Source organism: Ruditapes philippinarum, unplaced genomic scaffold, assembly GCF_026571515.1.
Source record: "Ruditapes philippinarum isolate M1 unplaced genomic scaffold, ASM2657151v2 ctg1351_1_1_1_1, whole genome shotgun sequence".
NCBI lineage: Eukaryota > Metazoa > Mollusca > Bivalvia > Venerida > Veneridae > Ruditapes > Ruditapes philippinarum.
Window position 1 is genome coordinate 253,068 of NW_026858449.1, and position 17,887 is coordinate 270,954.

Consider the following 17,887-nt stretch of genomic DNA (forward strand, 5'->3'; position numbering starts at 1 on the left):
GACAAAGCTATTATATTCAATAACATTCAATGTAATCAATCACCCTCCATAGAATAAACTCTATAATAACTCTATAAAAATATAGGAACATTTCCATTCTAACCACAAGAAAAATTTCAATATCTGAATAGGACCAATTTTTATTTTGAAATTATGGTATGCAAGGGGGCGGATTTTACGCTGTGTTTCAAGCTATATATATACAAACACTTAAGTTATTTGGTATCTTTTTTAGCTTAATTTATAAATGAAAGTCCTACATTCAACATAACATTCTAAACACCCACATTTTATTGTTCAAAATATATTAACATATTTTGAATAAAATAAACAACTACAACAACCTGTACTTTTTTTTGGCAGTTTTTAGTAAAAAGAAAAAAAAAAGCTTGCTGACATGATGTTTTACTATGTAATGAATAATGAAAACTTTTCATTTGAATGCAAAATTTTTTCTTTTCAACCTACATGATATAGGATCAACAGCATATAAAGTAAATAAATAATTTACAGACTCTATAAACCAACCTAGAAATATGGCCAACAGATTAACCTGTGTCTTTATACACCTTTAAATATGTTTTTAAATCACATTTAAAAGCCTTTTTCATACCCCAATAGACAGTTCTCCTACTTCAAAGGCCCAGATTTTACGATGGATTTACTAACGGACAAAAAATTTGTTATTTTTCAAATAGAGAAATTCATCTACTATAGGTAGTATTTCAAAACTGCTACATTTTTTCAATACTTTATCATTAAAATCCATGAATAAGTAATCTTGAATTTGTAATCTGTAAGTGTAATGCTTATTCAGGTGGAAATATTCTATTTTGTGTGACAATACGATGACGATCGTAACATCGTCCTGTAATCCTACGCTTCCTTTTACTTCAGGGGGTAGATGCCGTGATTAAAGATTATGACGAAACCTTACCCACCTATCTTCCACTTTTATCGTTTCTGTCCACTTAAATTACTCCTTTCAAATTACATTTAAAAGCAACGCTCCTTGCAAAATGTTGTAACAAAATGCAACTGTATAGAAAATTGAAGATGTTGGTATCAAAAGAGTTACCAATTGATAAAATCTTCAATACACAATGTCAAGCATTAATTATTTTTTTGTTAATGTAAATCTTTTCAAAAATCATGGAGTGCCTTAATTATAGATCTAAGTTAGATATCGGACAATGTACCACTTCAATTACTTGAATTAATACATCAACGTTGGTAAAACATTGCATAACTTTTACTACACTTTCGAGTACAAATTTTTTAATTCAAAAAGACTTAATTATACACTTTCGCATTAAATTTTTGCCCAAATGTTGACATTACGTTAGAGATTTACGTGCCTGGGTAAAATTTAATAATGCATTTCTGAACTGTATCACTGAACTGAGAAATTGAAATAACAAGCTCATTTATTCAAATTAAAGGGTTTCCCCATAATACCGTAAAGGTGTCAACAGGTTTGTATTCATAAAAATTAAGTCAGCATCTAATACATTTTCAATTAATTATCAAATTAATTTCATTTCCCATGATGGAAGCTTTGTAGGGCCCACAGGGACTCGAAATACCTGTATACCTCAGTATACTATAGGGTTCATTTTGTTTAATTTAATTTTTTGTTGTTTTTTTTTTACCCCATCACACTGAAACTGTAAAGGCCATAATTTGCAACTTTCGGGAAAGTTCTCGATGCACCACACATTTTAAGCTTGAGTGGACACCAAGAATCACCAACCTTTTGAAATTATTCATTTTAGGCTAACATACCTGGAATTAATAATAAAAAAAAACTCTTTCTCAAAACTGCTCCACTCTCTATCCTTGCATCTTAATCAATGCTCTTTTTATTTCATCATAATATTATCACATTTTACAATTCGAGTTCCAGTCACAACACAAGATTTTTCAATTTAAATCTTGATCAGCGAATGACATACATCTTCAAGCTACAGAGTAACAAAAAGCAAATTCTATTATATGCTATCCAATGAAGTTGGTTTCACCCCTTGCCAAATCTTAATGTATAAATATTTTTTAAAGAGAAGTTCCAATGTCATCATCTTGTTACTTCTTCAATGTCATTACAGCATTAGTAAATTATTGCAAGTAAACAACAAAGAACTTCAGAGTGTGTATAGAAGATATGACCTGATATCAAAGTCTAAAAAATGTCACCGACCGCTAATGAAACATTGTTCATTGACATCGTACGAGTTGCAAAGCCATATTACTATGTCATACAAGGCTTATAACAGCAGGCCGACTGCGACTTTTCTAGGAAATATAGCATTTGTCTTAGAATAATCTTTATTATTCAAGCAGCGTTACTATTATAGTAAAAACACGTCAATGAAGCTTTCGAGACATATGAACTATGGTTTGTTTGTCTAGAAGTCAAAACAACAAGATAGAGTACTTGTAAGCAGTTTACGATTTCATTAAGTTCATTGTTTCAGTTGAGAAGAGCAGGAGACTAGTGGTTGCGGCCTCTCACTCATCCCCTCAGGTCAGGGATAAAGGGTTTGAGCCTTGTTGCATTTACCCAATATTTCCTCTTATATCATCAGTACTGGAAGATACAATCATCATTTATTTTATTAAAGGGAATGGGCAGTTAAGAGTACCAACCTTTTCCTATGTCAGAAAAATCACCCACTTTGGGATTCACTCCTCAGATTGTTCTGCCATCATCAGAGCCCTCTATCATCTTAATCTATCAATAGCGATGGGACCCCATTCTAGACTGATAAAGAAACAGGTATATTTTAATATATTTATTGTTTAGTATTTTATTTTCACCCACAATTTGAATACTTTAAAATGCATGAATTCAGGTAGGCACCTTTGGTTGAATCATGATCCTTTTGTAATTTATACTATGGCAGTTGAGTTGGGATAATGTATCCAAAGATTTAAAAATAATTTCACTGCTGTAATATTATATATAAATAATTATCTGAAAGCAATATTATTTTTGAGCAAAAAATTCATCATAAAGTTAAAATCAATCGCTTATGAAAAAACATACATAAAATATGGTGTAAGGTATTTTTAAATAACACTGGCTATAAAAAATGATCATACTAAACTTAAATGGCATAGAATATTATATACCAACTGTTAATTCTGTATTTTCCATTTCATTAAAATATACAGCCCCCTGTGGCTACTCCATTGGACCATCATTTATTTGCCTGTTTATCACTTTTAATCAATTCCATCATCAAATGATTAAAAACCTGAAATGAAAAATAAACAGGACAATAATGAGATGCTGAAATCACTACTATTACCTTACATAACTTTCCCCTCCAGTAAAAGGTCAGCCTTAAACCAATTTATATGCTAATTCAATCAGACATAAGTTTTCAAATAGACATAAAAACCAGTACCAACATCATATATCATTGCCAAATTTTATAGAAAGAGTTTATCAAATATAATTGTTTCATTAATATAACTAACAAACTTATATAAATGTCTTTTTTTTATTTTTTCAAACAATTAAAAAGAATGTTCTTTAAAATTTAACTACTTATATGGATGATTTTGCACATCACTGGTTTAAATATGGAAAAAAAATCTTCATATTCATTTAATTATATAAGAACCACTGTGTTGATTTTGTCATGTGATGAAAAAAATAACAAAAAAAACACCAACAGTTATTTCTGTCAACAAAGTGTCAAGACGGATCCTATTTCGTCAGGTTTTCTGCCATCTTTTGCCAAAAATATTTCAAAAATACTGTTAGAATTTAAAAGGGCGTGTTTGGAATGTTACAATACAGGCGAAGGGTATCATCATCAACATTAGGTGGCAAATAACATTTTAACCATTTCTCATTTTCTCTGAAACTAATACTACTTTTTTATGCAAATTTTAAGGCGATAAATACTCTCAATGAGCCCAATTATTCATTCACTATTATTCCTTGAATTGTTGTAGGAATTTTGTATCAACAATGCTTTACCGAACAACAATCAACGAAATTAACCAGTGTGTTGAAAACTCCCACACAAATAAAGGTGAAAATAAAATGCCCTTTGATCTTTGTAACAATTAATAAATCTAATAGTTTATCCCCTTGAATATTAATCAGATTCAAAATTGAAACTTTCGCGACATACCGGACGTCTTAAAGACGATGTCACAATTATATTGATAACCCTTAGGTTTTGTTTCATATTATATTGTAGGTTCAATTTAAATGTTTGATTACAGTATTTATTTTTATTTTAACTTAACTACCAACACTAATTATTTCAATATCTGACATATAATGATTGTGTTGACAAGTACACTGAATGACATCCTGTTTCCAACTAAACTTTCATAATGTGTCAGGTGTCCTCTTTATATCAGACCAATTATTTGAAAGGATCCAGTTCTAATTCTGAGACTATTTTCTGGCGCATTAAGCTTGAATATACCAGAGTCAATATATATCTGCATATAATATATATAACCTGTGTCCTGGTAACATGGAACAAGAGCGATCAGTGATCACATGTGTCGCCTCATGATGGCCAATTTCATGTTGGGACAAGTTTGTGACAGACGGACAGTGCACAACTAGACTTGGTACTGATCATTCCTGTAAAGTTTGGATAAAATTGCACCAGTAGTTTATGAGGAGTAGTCCGGACAAGCTTTTGTGTATCTGGCAACACACAGAAAAAAACACCTTTTTATCAAAGGGCCATAACTCGGCCAAAAATCATTCAACCGGAAAACCCGTGCAATATGCGCAAGGATTTAAGCTACAGATCAATCCTGTAAAGTTTCATTGAAATTGCATTAGTGGTATAAGGGAAGTAGTCCGGACAAACTTTAGAAATAAAAATTATTAAAGGTCCATAACTCTGACAAAAATCATTGAACCGGAAAATGCTGACAATATGCACAACTGGACTTGGTACTGATCATTCCTGTAAAGTTTGGATGAAATTGCACCAGTAGTTTATGAGGAGTAGTCGGGACAAGTTTTGTGACGGACGGACAGACAGACGAAGGAGAAGTGATCCCTATATGTCGCCACTACTCCGTAGAGGCAACACAAAAATGAACTTATCAACCTCAAATGTCTGACAATTTTGAACATAAATTAAAGAAAAATATGTTCATTTGGTCATCAGCTGATTAGTGGGCTGCATTCTAAAATAAACTGTTTTTACTTTTCAAAATGCGGAATTCCTTTGGTAAGGCTGAATCATTGTCAAAATGGTGTTGATGAAAGTTTACAAACATACATGTAATTATTTTATACTGTCTGCATTAAGAATTTATGATTCCGGCATTTTTAAACAAATAACAACAGAGTCAGATCATTTAAATCAACATTTTAAAGTCTTAATTTTTAATTTCAGACTTCAATCACCAACAAATATACAGGTCTTGTCTAAGAATATAAATATAAAATAGTTCTTTATCAAACGACATGACCGTTAGGGAACTGTCCCAGTCCCCCTCTTTGGATGAATTTCAAGAAAATTTCCTCTGCTCCTAAAGTTATGTGGAATCAAGTCGGAGAACAACAATTAGTCATTAAAAAGGTTGTATATTAAGAATCTTCTTTCAATGTCATTTTTATGATTACATGGAACTTAAGGAAGACATAAGTGTTATCCAAGAAAGGAACAAGGAAAGAGTTTAAAAGCCTGTGGTGGCAAATTTCCTTTCACAGGAGCAATGCCCAACATCTTGTATCACAAGTCAACAATGACTTTACTGTTTTCTCCTAATTTAGTTGTCTAGCATGGTCCACAGTTTCACAACTTATTTTAACAGTTCCATACAGAAAGGTGGTGCCTTATATAAACATCTTCTCCATGGGAATTATATAGCTGGCACCGTATTTTTAACATATTTTTTCATTTCTTGTAATGCAAACAACACTTTTTATAAGTATTACGTCATTAAAATTGGCGCTTAATGTACATGCTAGAATATTTATTGAAATTAAGGAGTCTAGAAGATGACCCACAGCTGTTTTATATGTTTTCTAAAGAACAATTTCTCTATATTGCCATAATTACTGTGATTATAAAGCTCAGCTTTCAGACCCAATCAATTTTTTCAACAATTAATGCCTGTATCATGACATTGTACATTACTTATTGGTATTATTTGTATATAAACTGTGAAATTGTTTGAAATAAACTCATAATGATTAAACCAATGACTGTGAATTATGCCAGTCGACTATCAAAATGTCAGACCAGTTCTTACCATAAACTATTATAATGCTTTGGTTGTTTAATTACTTAGATTTTTTTTTCTAACATCAAAATCAATAAGATTAACAGTGGAAATTTTCAAAATTTATACAGGTCTATTCCATTTTACAGAAATTCAACTTAATTAACAAAGTTTAAGTTATCCATGATGTTAAGACAATAATATATTTTATAATAATAAATTATACATCAAATTAATATATATTATATTATAATTGGTTATAATGTATTTAAAAGAATGAAAAATTTAACCATTGAAGGTCTATTTTTATAACTAACCAAAATATTTTTGAAGCAGCTTCATTCAAACCCTGGTACAAATCAACTGATAATCTAAGTAACCACTTTGACATGGTTATATTAAACCTTTAAATGAAGAAAACCTCCATTTAAAAGATTTAATGCACTAAAAGTGATGATCACTGAACCTTTAAAAAAAAATATATATAAAAATCCATGATCTGTACGGGTAATTTAAATATATGTTATCTTATTACCCAATAAAAATCTCACAGCCGTAAATTAAGAATTTTAATTTTAAGGCTTAATGGATGGAACCAATAAACATATAGATAATTGATGGGTTTTTGCCAGATATCTCAATGTAAAAATGATAAAAATGGTGTTACTTACAATTATATGCCATTAACACTACTTCTTTTCAATGAAATTTTAACATAAATATGGCAGATGACCCTTGTAAAATACAGTTCATCGTTAGTACACAGTACAACCAGGCATAATTAATCCACTAAGAGATGCACATATTGGAACCAGTGCAAATTTAAGAGTCTTATCTTAACCTTTTAATTTAAAAAAAGAGTGCATCCATTTTACTAATATGATAAAGGACTTTTGTCTCCTTTAGATGACTGTTTGGTATGAGTTGGGTTTTATGGCCTTTCAACACCATACAGGATTATAATACAGGCATAATTTCAAATGAACCCAATTTGATTTATGAAAAAATAAAAAAGACAAAAATTAAATGAGGGCAATTTAGTTTTTTAATGACTTAACTTACCCCTTCAATTATCTGTTCACTTAAAGCCTGTCTATGTGTTATGGTTTTGACAAAAAAAAATAGATATAATAGAAAAATAAAATTAGCTTTTTTATATATTTATAAATGCTGTGTAAAAGCAACACATTTTATCAAAAAGGATTTAACTTATAATTATTTACTGAAGCTTTTTTTTTCACAACAGATTTTTATCATTATCATGGAAACAGAAAGGGGCATGTATGACATCCTTGCCTACCCCCAGAATCCATTTAAAAGTCAATTACAGGTCTAATTTTACAGATATAAATCTTTACTGATAATTTAACTGTTAAATGTAACTGTCAACCAGAGGCAATTCTGCAGGTGAGAAAGATCAAAGTTTGAAATTGTGTATCAGAAACTAATAAATGATTTATGGACCTTTTACCGACAAAGGGTAAAAACGTACAGTTAGATTTTATCTCTCTTTTCCCTGCATTAATATGGAAAAAGGAAGACCGTTTTCCCTACAGGGCAGTACAAATTATGCAATTGTACTAGATATTATGATAATATTGCTTTTATTCTCTGCTTATAAGCTTATGTTTTAGAAACCAGCATGTCTGTTACTCATCTCCCTTAAAATAATAATTTTTTTAAAAAAAGCCAGAAATATGCAGGTTTTACATAATAATGTCATAATCAGAGAAGAAATTTGATTTAGTAAATAGAGAAAAGCAGAATCCCTACAGAATGCCTATAACGGCAGAAACCAAAACTTTTGTGTTTTCATATAAATATAATCTTCAAATGTACTTTATCTCAATAATGCTGCAAGAATTAATTTTGTATTTTTTTTTTCATAATTTTTAAGATAAATAACAAATTATATCATAATATAGCCGTCATACAATAATAAAACAACAAAATCCAATGACAATAAACAAAACTGCAATGTCATTGTGTGCACCAGTAGGATAATGAATAAATTGTGAACCATTCAAATGTGATAAGAAAAACAAGCCTCTGGCAGCAGAGATCAGAATATTTTGCCAACCATTCCAAAACAAGCCTCTGGCTTTTACAAGCATCTTGCTGTACTAGATCAACTTACATTAGACATTCATCTAGAAAATTAGATACATAGTGTGAAACTTGCAAAATATTGATACAAATCACTCTAAAACATTATCAACAACTGGAGGGTATTTTATTATCACCATCATTGCAATTTGTGACAATCTTTGTGCAAAATGTGCAGATACTGACATGGAATTATTGCCTTAGAGAATAAATACCAAAATAGACATATATTTAAATGCCCTACAAAAATATTTCACAGTTATTGCCCCTAAGTGCTCTAATTTAGTAATTATTTTATATGCAGAAAGTAACACTGTAATGTTAAGTAACTGTCAATCATGTCAGATATATCAGAACAAATTATCTCCACTTGTTTAAATGCCTGATACCCACCCCTAGACTAATTCTAATATAATCTTTATAATAACAGTTAGCTTTTGTCCCTTCATGACATGATAACGATGTAATATAAATGTCATAGATATGTAACAGTACATACAAAATAATACTTCTTTTAACAGTTTGATCTTTGACACTTTTGTATTTACACATACTTAAGGCATCATGATCTTTATATGGTCAGGGCTTTTAATAAAATAACTGTAATGCCTTTTAATAAGGTATTATTAGTGTGGTCATTATCAGCTGATGTCATGCCCAGAGTAGATAATTCTGATGACAAAAACAGTTATCACATCTACAATGGAATATTATACCCTTTTATAGCTCAAATTAGCTTATTGACAAAATGTTAAATCAACACCAATGTCAAAACATGTTTACTTGAAAGTTATATTAAGAACAAACAATGCTATTTTTTTATGTCCTCTTGTTATAGATGCAAGAAGCTAATGGTTTCTACAGAATTAAAAATATTTAGAAATGTCAAAATTAATCCTAGAGTACAAACAAAATTTGACAATTACAATGTTTTGCTGTTGCACTTATTAATGATAAATTTGTCTAAAAATAAGGGGAACATGTTGATTACTCTTTTGTAAACAGAAGTGCACCATGAAGCTAAAGAAGTTAAAGGGTGGAAAAAAACACACATTTGTTCAGTGCTTGATATTAATTTTTAAATGACTATGAAACAAATTCAGCATGGAAATCCTTTAGACTCCTCATCTGTATTATAAACACAATTAACCTGTTTCGCAAAGCAACTGTTACTTATTTGAATTAATGTCTTCACTTCCTCCCAGAAGTGGTTGATTAATTTGCAATTAGTAATTCAATACAATCATTGTTAATTAGTAACAACCACTTTCTAAAATGTGAACCCATTTCCTTTGCTGTTAGCTCACAAAGCATGTAACTGATGTAACTTACAGTCTCAATGGGCTGTTTGACCTGTTTAATGAAGACAATTAAGGTATATAATACCCTCTGTAGATGTTAATTACTTATCTCTTAAACTCACAAGAGATCTGACCTAATTACAGAAGGAACTGACTTATTGCCTAACCTAATGTTACTTAAATGAAACCAAATATTTATAAAGTACTTACTGTTCATTTAGATTCCTTTGGGTTCATTCATCAGAGCATGAGCCTCATACCAGTCATGTGAGACAAATGCCAGCAATTTGAAATTCAATTGTATTGGAGTGCAACAGGTGGAGAAGTTGGTGGCCTCAAGAGGGGCAACATGGTTAAGAACCTGCAAAATATTTAAATCTTATAATTATATAAACTGAAAAAATGGCACTGAAATAAATACATGTAAATATGACAATGCAAATATGATGAATTTTAGAGACTTGATAAATTATCAGATCAGCGTGTTAATAAACGTCATATCCTAATTATCTTATTATATCCATGTATCAAATCAAATACATGAAATAATTAGTACTAACTGATAATTTTTCTATGCTACAGACTTTTCTTGCTATGAGTTTTGCCATTGTTAATTATTTTTAAAGAACACTAAAATTATGAAATAATCCTTGCTAGTCACTGCAGGAGCTCAAAAATGCCACCAGTATTGTACCAGACTAGCCTACACATCTGTGCAGTCTGACTACACCATGTTATAATGGCTGACCAATTTTGAATTTTCATCTCCATTTCTTCAAAATTGATAATGGTCTGTTAAAAAAGAAAGCTGGTACAATTGATCGGACAGACTGAATGTATGTGTACCCTGACAGCCTTTATGCTCAGGCAATACAGTTCTGTCATTCAGTTCTTTGCTAAGCACTCATTGGTATAATTCTCATTGCACTACAAGATATGATAATCTTATCTATTATTTCATTAATGCCCCTGCAATCTTGTTAATTTTCTGAAATCTGGACAAAATAATCATTGACGCAGTACATTAGAGGATTATGCATTTAGCTTGGACATCATCAATACTAATTACTAAACTCTGATTATGGCCAATAAGGGCAATCAGCTGAGTCTCCAAAATGTAATTATTAGTTTTTCCAAGTAAATGGCACAAAATCATCACAAAATGTGTGTATTGTTCTACCAAGAATAGCATCAAAGGATAAAACATAGATGATGTTTGTAAAGTAAACAGCTTATATCTATATAAGGTGCAATAAGTAATTTATATGTGTCAGCAATATTAAAGTAAAAGATGTTTACATAATGCACTCTGCAGCACACCAACCCTCAAAATGCTTATAATCACCCAAAACACTTATTGCCGCCCAAAACGCTTACATTCAATCAAATGTTACACTGAAATATCTGAATTTCTAAAAAAAATGATAAAAAGTCTTTTTTTTACTAAAGACACTCTGACACTGTTAAAGTGAAATTGGAGGTTTTCTAGCTTTATACTTATGAAGGAATACCAAAAGTTACATTATAAAATATAGCTCCTACAGATGCAAGCTTCATCCCCTTTCATTTGGTAAAAAGGTGTTACATTTAGCAATTCCTAACAGAAACCATTTATAACTGTTATCATTGGGAATCGGAACTGATGGCTGTTTCCTACATGGACCATAACAATCAGTAGGGCATTTCAACCTGGGAGAAATGTGAGAATACTGTCTGGATAAGAAATTACTGTCAATACAGCAATTAGAACTGACCTAGTAAAATACACAAAACATCCATGGATACACTATCTACAGCTGGTGTAACCATTAATTTCTAAATTGCTGTAACAACCTGTGAGCTGTCATCCAGGGTGGCACCAATACCCTGCATTGGTATTACTATACCAAATTGGTTTAGGTGTTGTTCACATTATATTTGACAGGAGGTTATAGGTAAAAATCTTTGACATTAATATGCTAACCAACCCTGTTTTTCTCATTATTCAATTAGACCCTTTTCCAATTAATTCTTGACCATCTGATAGGATTTCCTTATCATGCTTGATGTGAATGGCAGAATTATTATTTATACTGGACAAAGCTCATTAATTAAACTCAAGTTTTAACTGACAATATTGCAATATAGAACTGAATTTACTTCGGAGTAATCATTATAGCATATTAACAAACAAAAAATGCAAAATTATTGGTAATCAAACATCAACAATAAGATATTGTGATGTTAATGATAAATTAAGATGTGAATATATCATAACATTCATATTTTTTCAGTTATTGTCTGAAAGGGCTTTTAATTGCTTAAAGAATGTTTTCCTTATCTTTGGCAAAAGTGTTTAAATTATAGGTAATCAAACAAGGTGCTTTTTTCACATCCTGTATGGGTCTTGGGAAAGTACTACAGTATCTTGCAGGGAACCAGCTATGGTGTAAATGAGGTGTTAACATAGATAAGAAACTGCCAGCAGGGTACCTGCCAATGTCACAATTTGTAACTGTAAATTGCTCCTCTTGTATTATTGGTTAAGTGTTCTTTGACATAATTGAGGGATAATTTGACATAATTTTCAGAGATTTGTGTAAAAGACTTAACAGTAATGAATAAAAGGAAGTACATTCTATGAATTATTGATAGGGTAAATTAGAAAATGACAGTAAATATGGTGTCACGCAATACCATATCACAGTTATTCATTATTTTGTCAAGAACTTTTTTTCATCAATTGTTTGCAAGAAAATAATTCCCTTGGCACGCAAATAAAAATGACATTGACATTTCATTAATTAATTACAATACATTGTTGTTCTTTAGGTTCATTTGTGCATAGGATTTTAGGGTATTTATTATGTACATAGAACAAGTACTGAATAAGATAAAAAGAAAATGAATACACAAAATGGAAAAAATGTTCATAATGTTTTACTTCCTATTGTTTCCTTTCACTGGGTTGAATATACACAGTGGTGAACAGACACACAGACGGACAATTTTATAGACTAACATGTGGAAATGCAGATAATTTCATGGACAAGAAGATAATTATGATATTGTGTACAAATGCATAAAAAAACTATTACTAATAGCTTCTTCTTCCAGGGACTTTAAGTTACAAAACTATGGACCATTTTTATTAATTTCATTTCATGTTTTTTAACAATTACAACCCTTTATATACTTTTCAAACCCAAATCAACTAAGTATAAGAGACACAATTTATTTTAAACACTAAATCAGTTTCAAAGAGTTTAATAATTCAAAAAACAAATAATAATTTAGACTGCACTCTTATTTTCTATTTGTTCTTTACGGTTGTAGGAAATTACTCTTTGTAATTGCCATATGATACTGCCACTTCAACTTCCTAAGTCGATATCCATCAAAGTTCTTCCTGCTTCTGCAGAACATAAGTGGTAAATTATTTGCATTCACTATTTACCAACTGAAAGTAGTTGAATGCATAACAATTAGTTTTTTATTTTAATATTTGACTGAATATATCTATATCCTTTCTGCTGAAGTGTGCAATGGCAAAGCAGTGCCAGGTCACCAAGTAGCCAAGGTGGTGTTCTGCATGTCACCATCGACTGCTCTTTTCTTGCGGAAAACAAAAGTGGCATGAAAGCGATGCATCTCATATTAGTACAGATTGTATATAGCCCTAGTTTAAAGTGGCCTTGAACAAATGGATGCATTTATAATGGGTGACATAAATTCTTGTTGGACGGTTTTCTATTTACTTTTGCACTTTTCACACTTGAGACATAATGCAGACACAATGCTGATAATATCATGTTCAACATTAAAGAGTTGTCTACCCCTGAGAATATTTGCTGTCATATTATCAACCAACCAATCAAAACCTGTTAAAATATGACACCTACTTATCAAACTTCTTTCCTACCATGAAACAATTCATTTACTGTTATACTACCATCTGGGAGAACTTGTTGCTCAGAATCCTACTGTGGATTAATTGATCTCCAACCAACCAAAATTACCTCACTTAGTGACATTAAGTGGTCCTTTAGGTTTTAACAAGTGCTCCTTGAGGTTCCATTTCAGCTCCATGGTGCTGATTTCTTGACAGAATTAATGTGATAAAATCAATGAAAAAGCATGAAATAAGTCTCAATGGGCCACTAAAGATGCCACTGTCAATTAAAAAAAACAACAACTTGTTAATAACTATAGTAATGGTAATTTGTCCTACATAGTTCACAATGATAGGACTCTTTTCTGTACATGGCCTTCTGGAGTTTATTATCAGCTACTATCCTTGAAAATGAAATTAAATTCAAATAAAAGTAACAAACATATAAAATAATGTCACTATTAATATCATATATTATAGTACAGGTTGTTATGAATATTTTAAAGCACTCTGCATGCAAATATCAGACAGACAGCTGCAAAATACGAAAACTTATTTTGTTATTTTGTATGTGTTGTTTACCATACACAAAGTTTTTTTATCTTTTATCATTGCATTTTTAATTAACATATGCTATTGGATAATTATCTAACGCGAATCATGTCCTCTCAATAAGGTGATTGACTTCTTTACCATATTAAATGAGATCTATTTCAATTAATGTTTTTGTCTTGTTTATGGGTTGAACTACAGCTTGTAACAGTTGTTTATTCCCTGGGACATTTCAAATGTCACACATAGAAAAGATGAGCAATATCTAGTGATGACTTCAATCTTTAAACACTTCTAGTGATAATGATTTTACTAAATCGCTTATACAGACAAACCTGGTAGTTAGTGACCAGTGCAGAGAAAGCTAGTGGCGGTCGTGACTTGTCTAAATCACCTTTACAGAGAAAGCTGGTGGTGGTAATGATTAGCCTTAACACATGCACTCCGAAGCTAGTGGTGGTCATGACTTGTCTAAATCACCTTTACAGAGAAAGCTGGTGGTGGCAATGATTTGCCTAAAAGCCTGCACAGAGGAAGCTAGTGGTGGTCATGACTTGTCTAAATCACCTTTACAGAGAAAGCTGGTGGTGGCAATGATTTGCCTAAAGGCCTGCACATAGGAAGCTAGTGATGGTCATGACTTGTCTCAATCACCTTTACAGAGAAAGCTGGTGGTGGTAATGGTTTGTCTAAAAGCCTGCACAGAGGAAGCTAGTGGTGGTCATGACTTTTCTAAATCACCTTTATGGATAAAGCTGGTGGTGGTAATGATTTGTCTAAAAGCCTGCACATAGGAAGCTAGTGGTGGTCGTGACTTGTCTAAATCACCTTTACAGAGAAAGCTGGTGGTGGTAATGATTTGTCTAAAAGCCTGCACAGAGGAAGCTAGTGGTGGTCATGACTTGTCTAAATCAACTTTACAGAGAAAGCTGGTGGTGGTAATGGTTTGTCTAAAAGCCTGCACAGAGGAAGCTAGTGGTGGTCATGACTTTTCTAAATCACCTTTATGGATAAAGCTGGTGGTGGTAATGATTTGTCTAAAAGCCTGCACAGAGGAAGCTAGTGGTGGTCATGACTTGTCTAAATCACCTTTACGGAGAAAGCTGGTGGTGGTATTGATTTGTCTTAAAGCCTGCACTGAGGAAGCTAGTGGTGGTCATGACTTGTCTAAATCACCTTTACAGAGAAAGCTGGTGGTGGTAATGATTTGTCTAAAAGCCTGCACAGAGGAAGCTAGTGGTGGTCATGACTTGTCTAAATCACCTTTACGGAGAAAGCTGGTGGTGGTAATGATTTGTCTAAAAGCCTGCACAGAGGAAGCTAGTGGTGGTCATGACTTGTCTAAATCACCTTTACGGAGAAAGCTGGTGGTGGTATTGATTTGTCTTAAAGCCTGCACTGAGGAAGCTAGTGGTGGTCATGACTTGTCTAAATCACCTTTACAGAGAAAGCTGGTGGTGGTAATGATTTGTCTAAAAGCCTGCACAGAGGAAGCTAGTGGTGGTCATGACTTGTCTAAATCAACTTTACAGAGAAAGCTGGTAGTGGTAATGATTTGTCTAAAAGCCTGCACAGAGGAAGCTAGTGGTGGTCATGACTTGTCTAAATATCCTTTACTGGTGGTAATGATTTGTCTAAAAGCCTGCACAGAGGAAGCTAGTGGTGGTTGTGACTTGTCTAAATCACCTTTACAGAGAAAGCTGGTGAACAGATAGCAAATGGCAAGCTGTTATTTCCTTGATTAAGAAACATTTACATTCATTGTTAAGTACTGGTTGATTCCGGAAACAAATTCTAGAATGTCTCAATAAGATCGGGAAGATTCTGTGTAAGGTAAATAATCATTGTAGCCACAATGTAAAATAAAACCTGAAATTTAGTAATGAAAGCTAATAAAATGATCATTAGCTATTAAAGATTCAGAGCCAATAGTTCAAGTGCTCTATCTTAACCAGCTGACCACAGTCAAAGGGAGGTAACTGCAACTGACCAGTAGATTTATACTGATAGAACATTCAATGCTACTTCACCATTATAATTAATTTTATGAGACATCTTTTACTTTTGCACTGCATAATTTCTTAAATGGACTTTAAGGTTTATATTTACTCTGGACATTTATCATTTTAGAGAAAATTTGAAAATAATGACTGAACAGAGAACATTGTTGACCATGATCAGACATTGTGAATTGATCTTTTTTTTTCTCTTTTTTTTCCCATCATAATAAACAAACATTCAAATCATAGCAATTAAATACATATCTAGAATAATTTTGAATAAATGTAATCAAATTATGACAAATATATTTGTATCTTAAGATTTTCTTATATAATTTTTTGAAAGAAGAAAATGAGTGTCAATTGATCTTGGTATGCCTTTGTTGCATAGGTATATATATACAGTTGCTGCAAGTAGGCCAAGCATTAATTTGTGACTATCCAACTTTCTTTTATATTCTTTCACAGATCCTTTATGTTCAAAACAAATTTTGCTCAGTATATGCCCACTCAACAGGGATCCCAAATACCTATCTATCCTTCAAATACATCATATAATTATTCAGCACAAATAGTTATTATGTTTTCTTCAGCTCTATTAAGTTTGTGTTACATAATTATCTGAATATTACATAAAGAAATGAGAATAATAGGGTAAACTTTGGTAAGCAATTCTTAAAATCATTCTGTAACATCACATTAAAGAAAACTGTCTAATCATTTAAATAGGTGCGTGTAGTGACGGATAGTGAATGTATCTTTTGTTCATCCTATTTAAATCCCCTACGATGACATGCAGGCCCCCTGACGAGGATCATAGCTCAATCAACTATATATACTTCATTTAGTCGGCTAAGAAGGATTTACAAAAGCAGCAGGGCTCCTGTAGACTTAAATGGGCAACAAACTTAACAATGACAAATGTTTTCACTGAGTAAACATTGATAATTATAGGACCAAATGCCAAATTATGCTTACCTTTCCTAATAATATTAAATGGTTGGCACTTTTACAAGATTACGAGTCTAGTTAATACAAAAACTGTGCGCCGGTTGACTCGATGTCTCAGTATTTCCGACAGACCGCTTTTCTCCTGGCCCGGCCCCGCCCCTTTTCAACAGCATCAAGTATTATATCTAATTATCTGCTTTAGATCGGGACGATTGCTTTTAAATACCAAGAACCTAATCACTAAGTAATCGGTCACTTGCTTTTTTAAGATAATCTTTCCTAACTTGACTAGCCAACTAAATCTGAGTAATATGTTTTAACTTAATGCTAATATTTATATTTCAATTTAAAACATTAGACAAATTTTTCAGTAAATATTATCAAAAAAGGCCATTTGGAATATAAATAAGCCATAGATCAACTCTTTTGAAACGGGTGTCAAATGCGACTGTATGGCATCTATACACGGTGATCGGGGAATAACCGTAAACTCTAGAAAGTGATATATCGGTCAGTAACCGTATATAATCATTTTAATACAGCAGGGATTACAACTCCTGACACCTGATCATATCAAGTCATTTTAATTCCTTTCCTTTATTATGACACAGATACCATATTTAGCCGAGTCTTAGAATAAAGCGCAGTCATTTGCATACCAAATAAGATTCTTTCAAAAGATTAGATACTAACGTACAACTGTTTACAAGACACTAACTGATGCTAATGTACTCTCTCTATTTAAACAAGACTTTATCTGTAATCTTAATAATATGTCTAATTTACATATGTTGACAAAAATGCTCAGTGTCGTTGGAAAGAAATGACAGGTGGTAAACTGTTGACTTTTTGATACAGCTGCCACTAAAAATACCGAAACTAATATA

At 31.9% G+C, this 17,887-nt stretch overlaps 1 long non-coding RNA gene across 1 annotated transcript; it reads right to left on the minus strand.

Moving 5' to 3' along the window:
• Window positions 1-2,631: 2,631 nt before the first annotated feature.
• On the minus strand, window positions 2,632-10,054 carry LOC132753203 (uncharacterized). Its single transcript, XR_009628923.1, has 3 exons — window positions 9,837-10,054; window positions 3,133-3,257; window positions 2,632-2,761 (listed from the first exon to the last, which is right to left on the minus strand). It is a non-coding gene; the product is annotated as an uncharacterized LOC132753203 (long non-coding RNA).
• Between the last annotated feature and the right edge of the window lie 7,833 nt (window positions 10,055-17,887).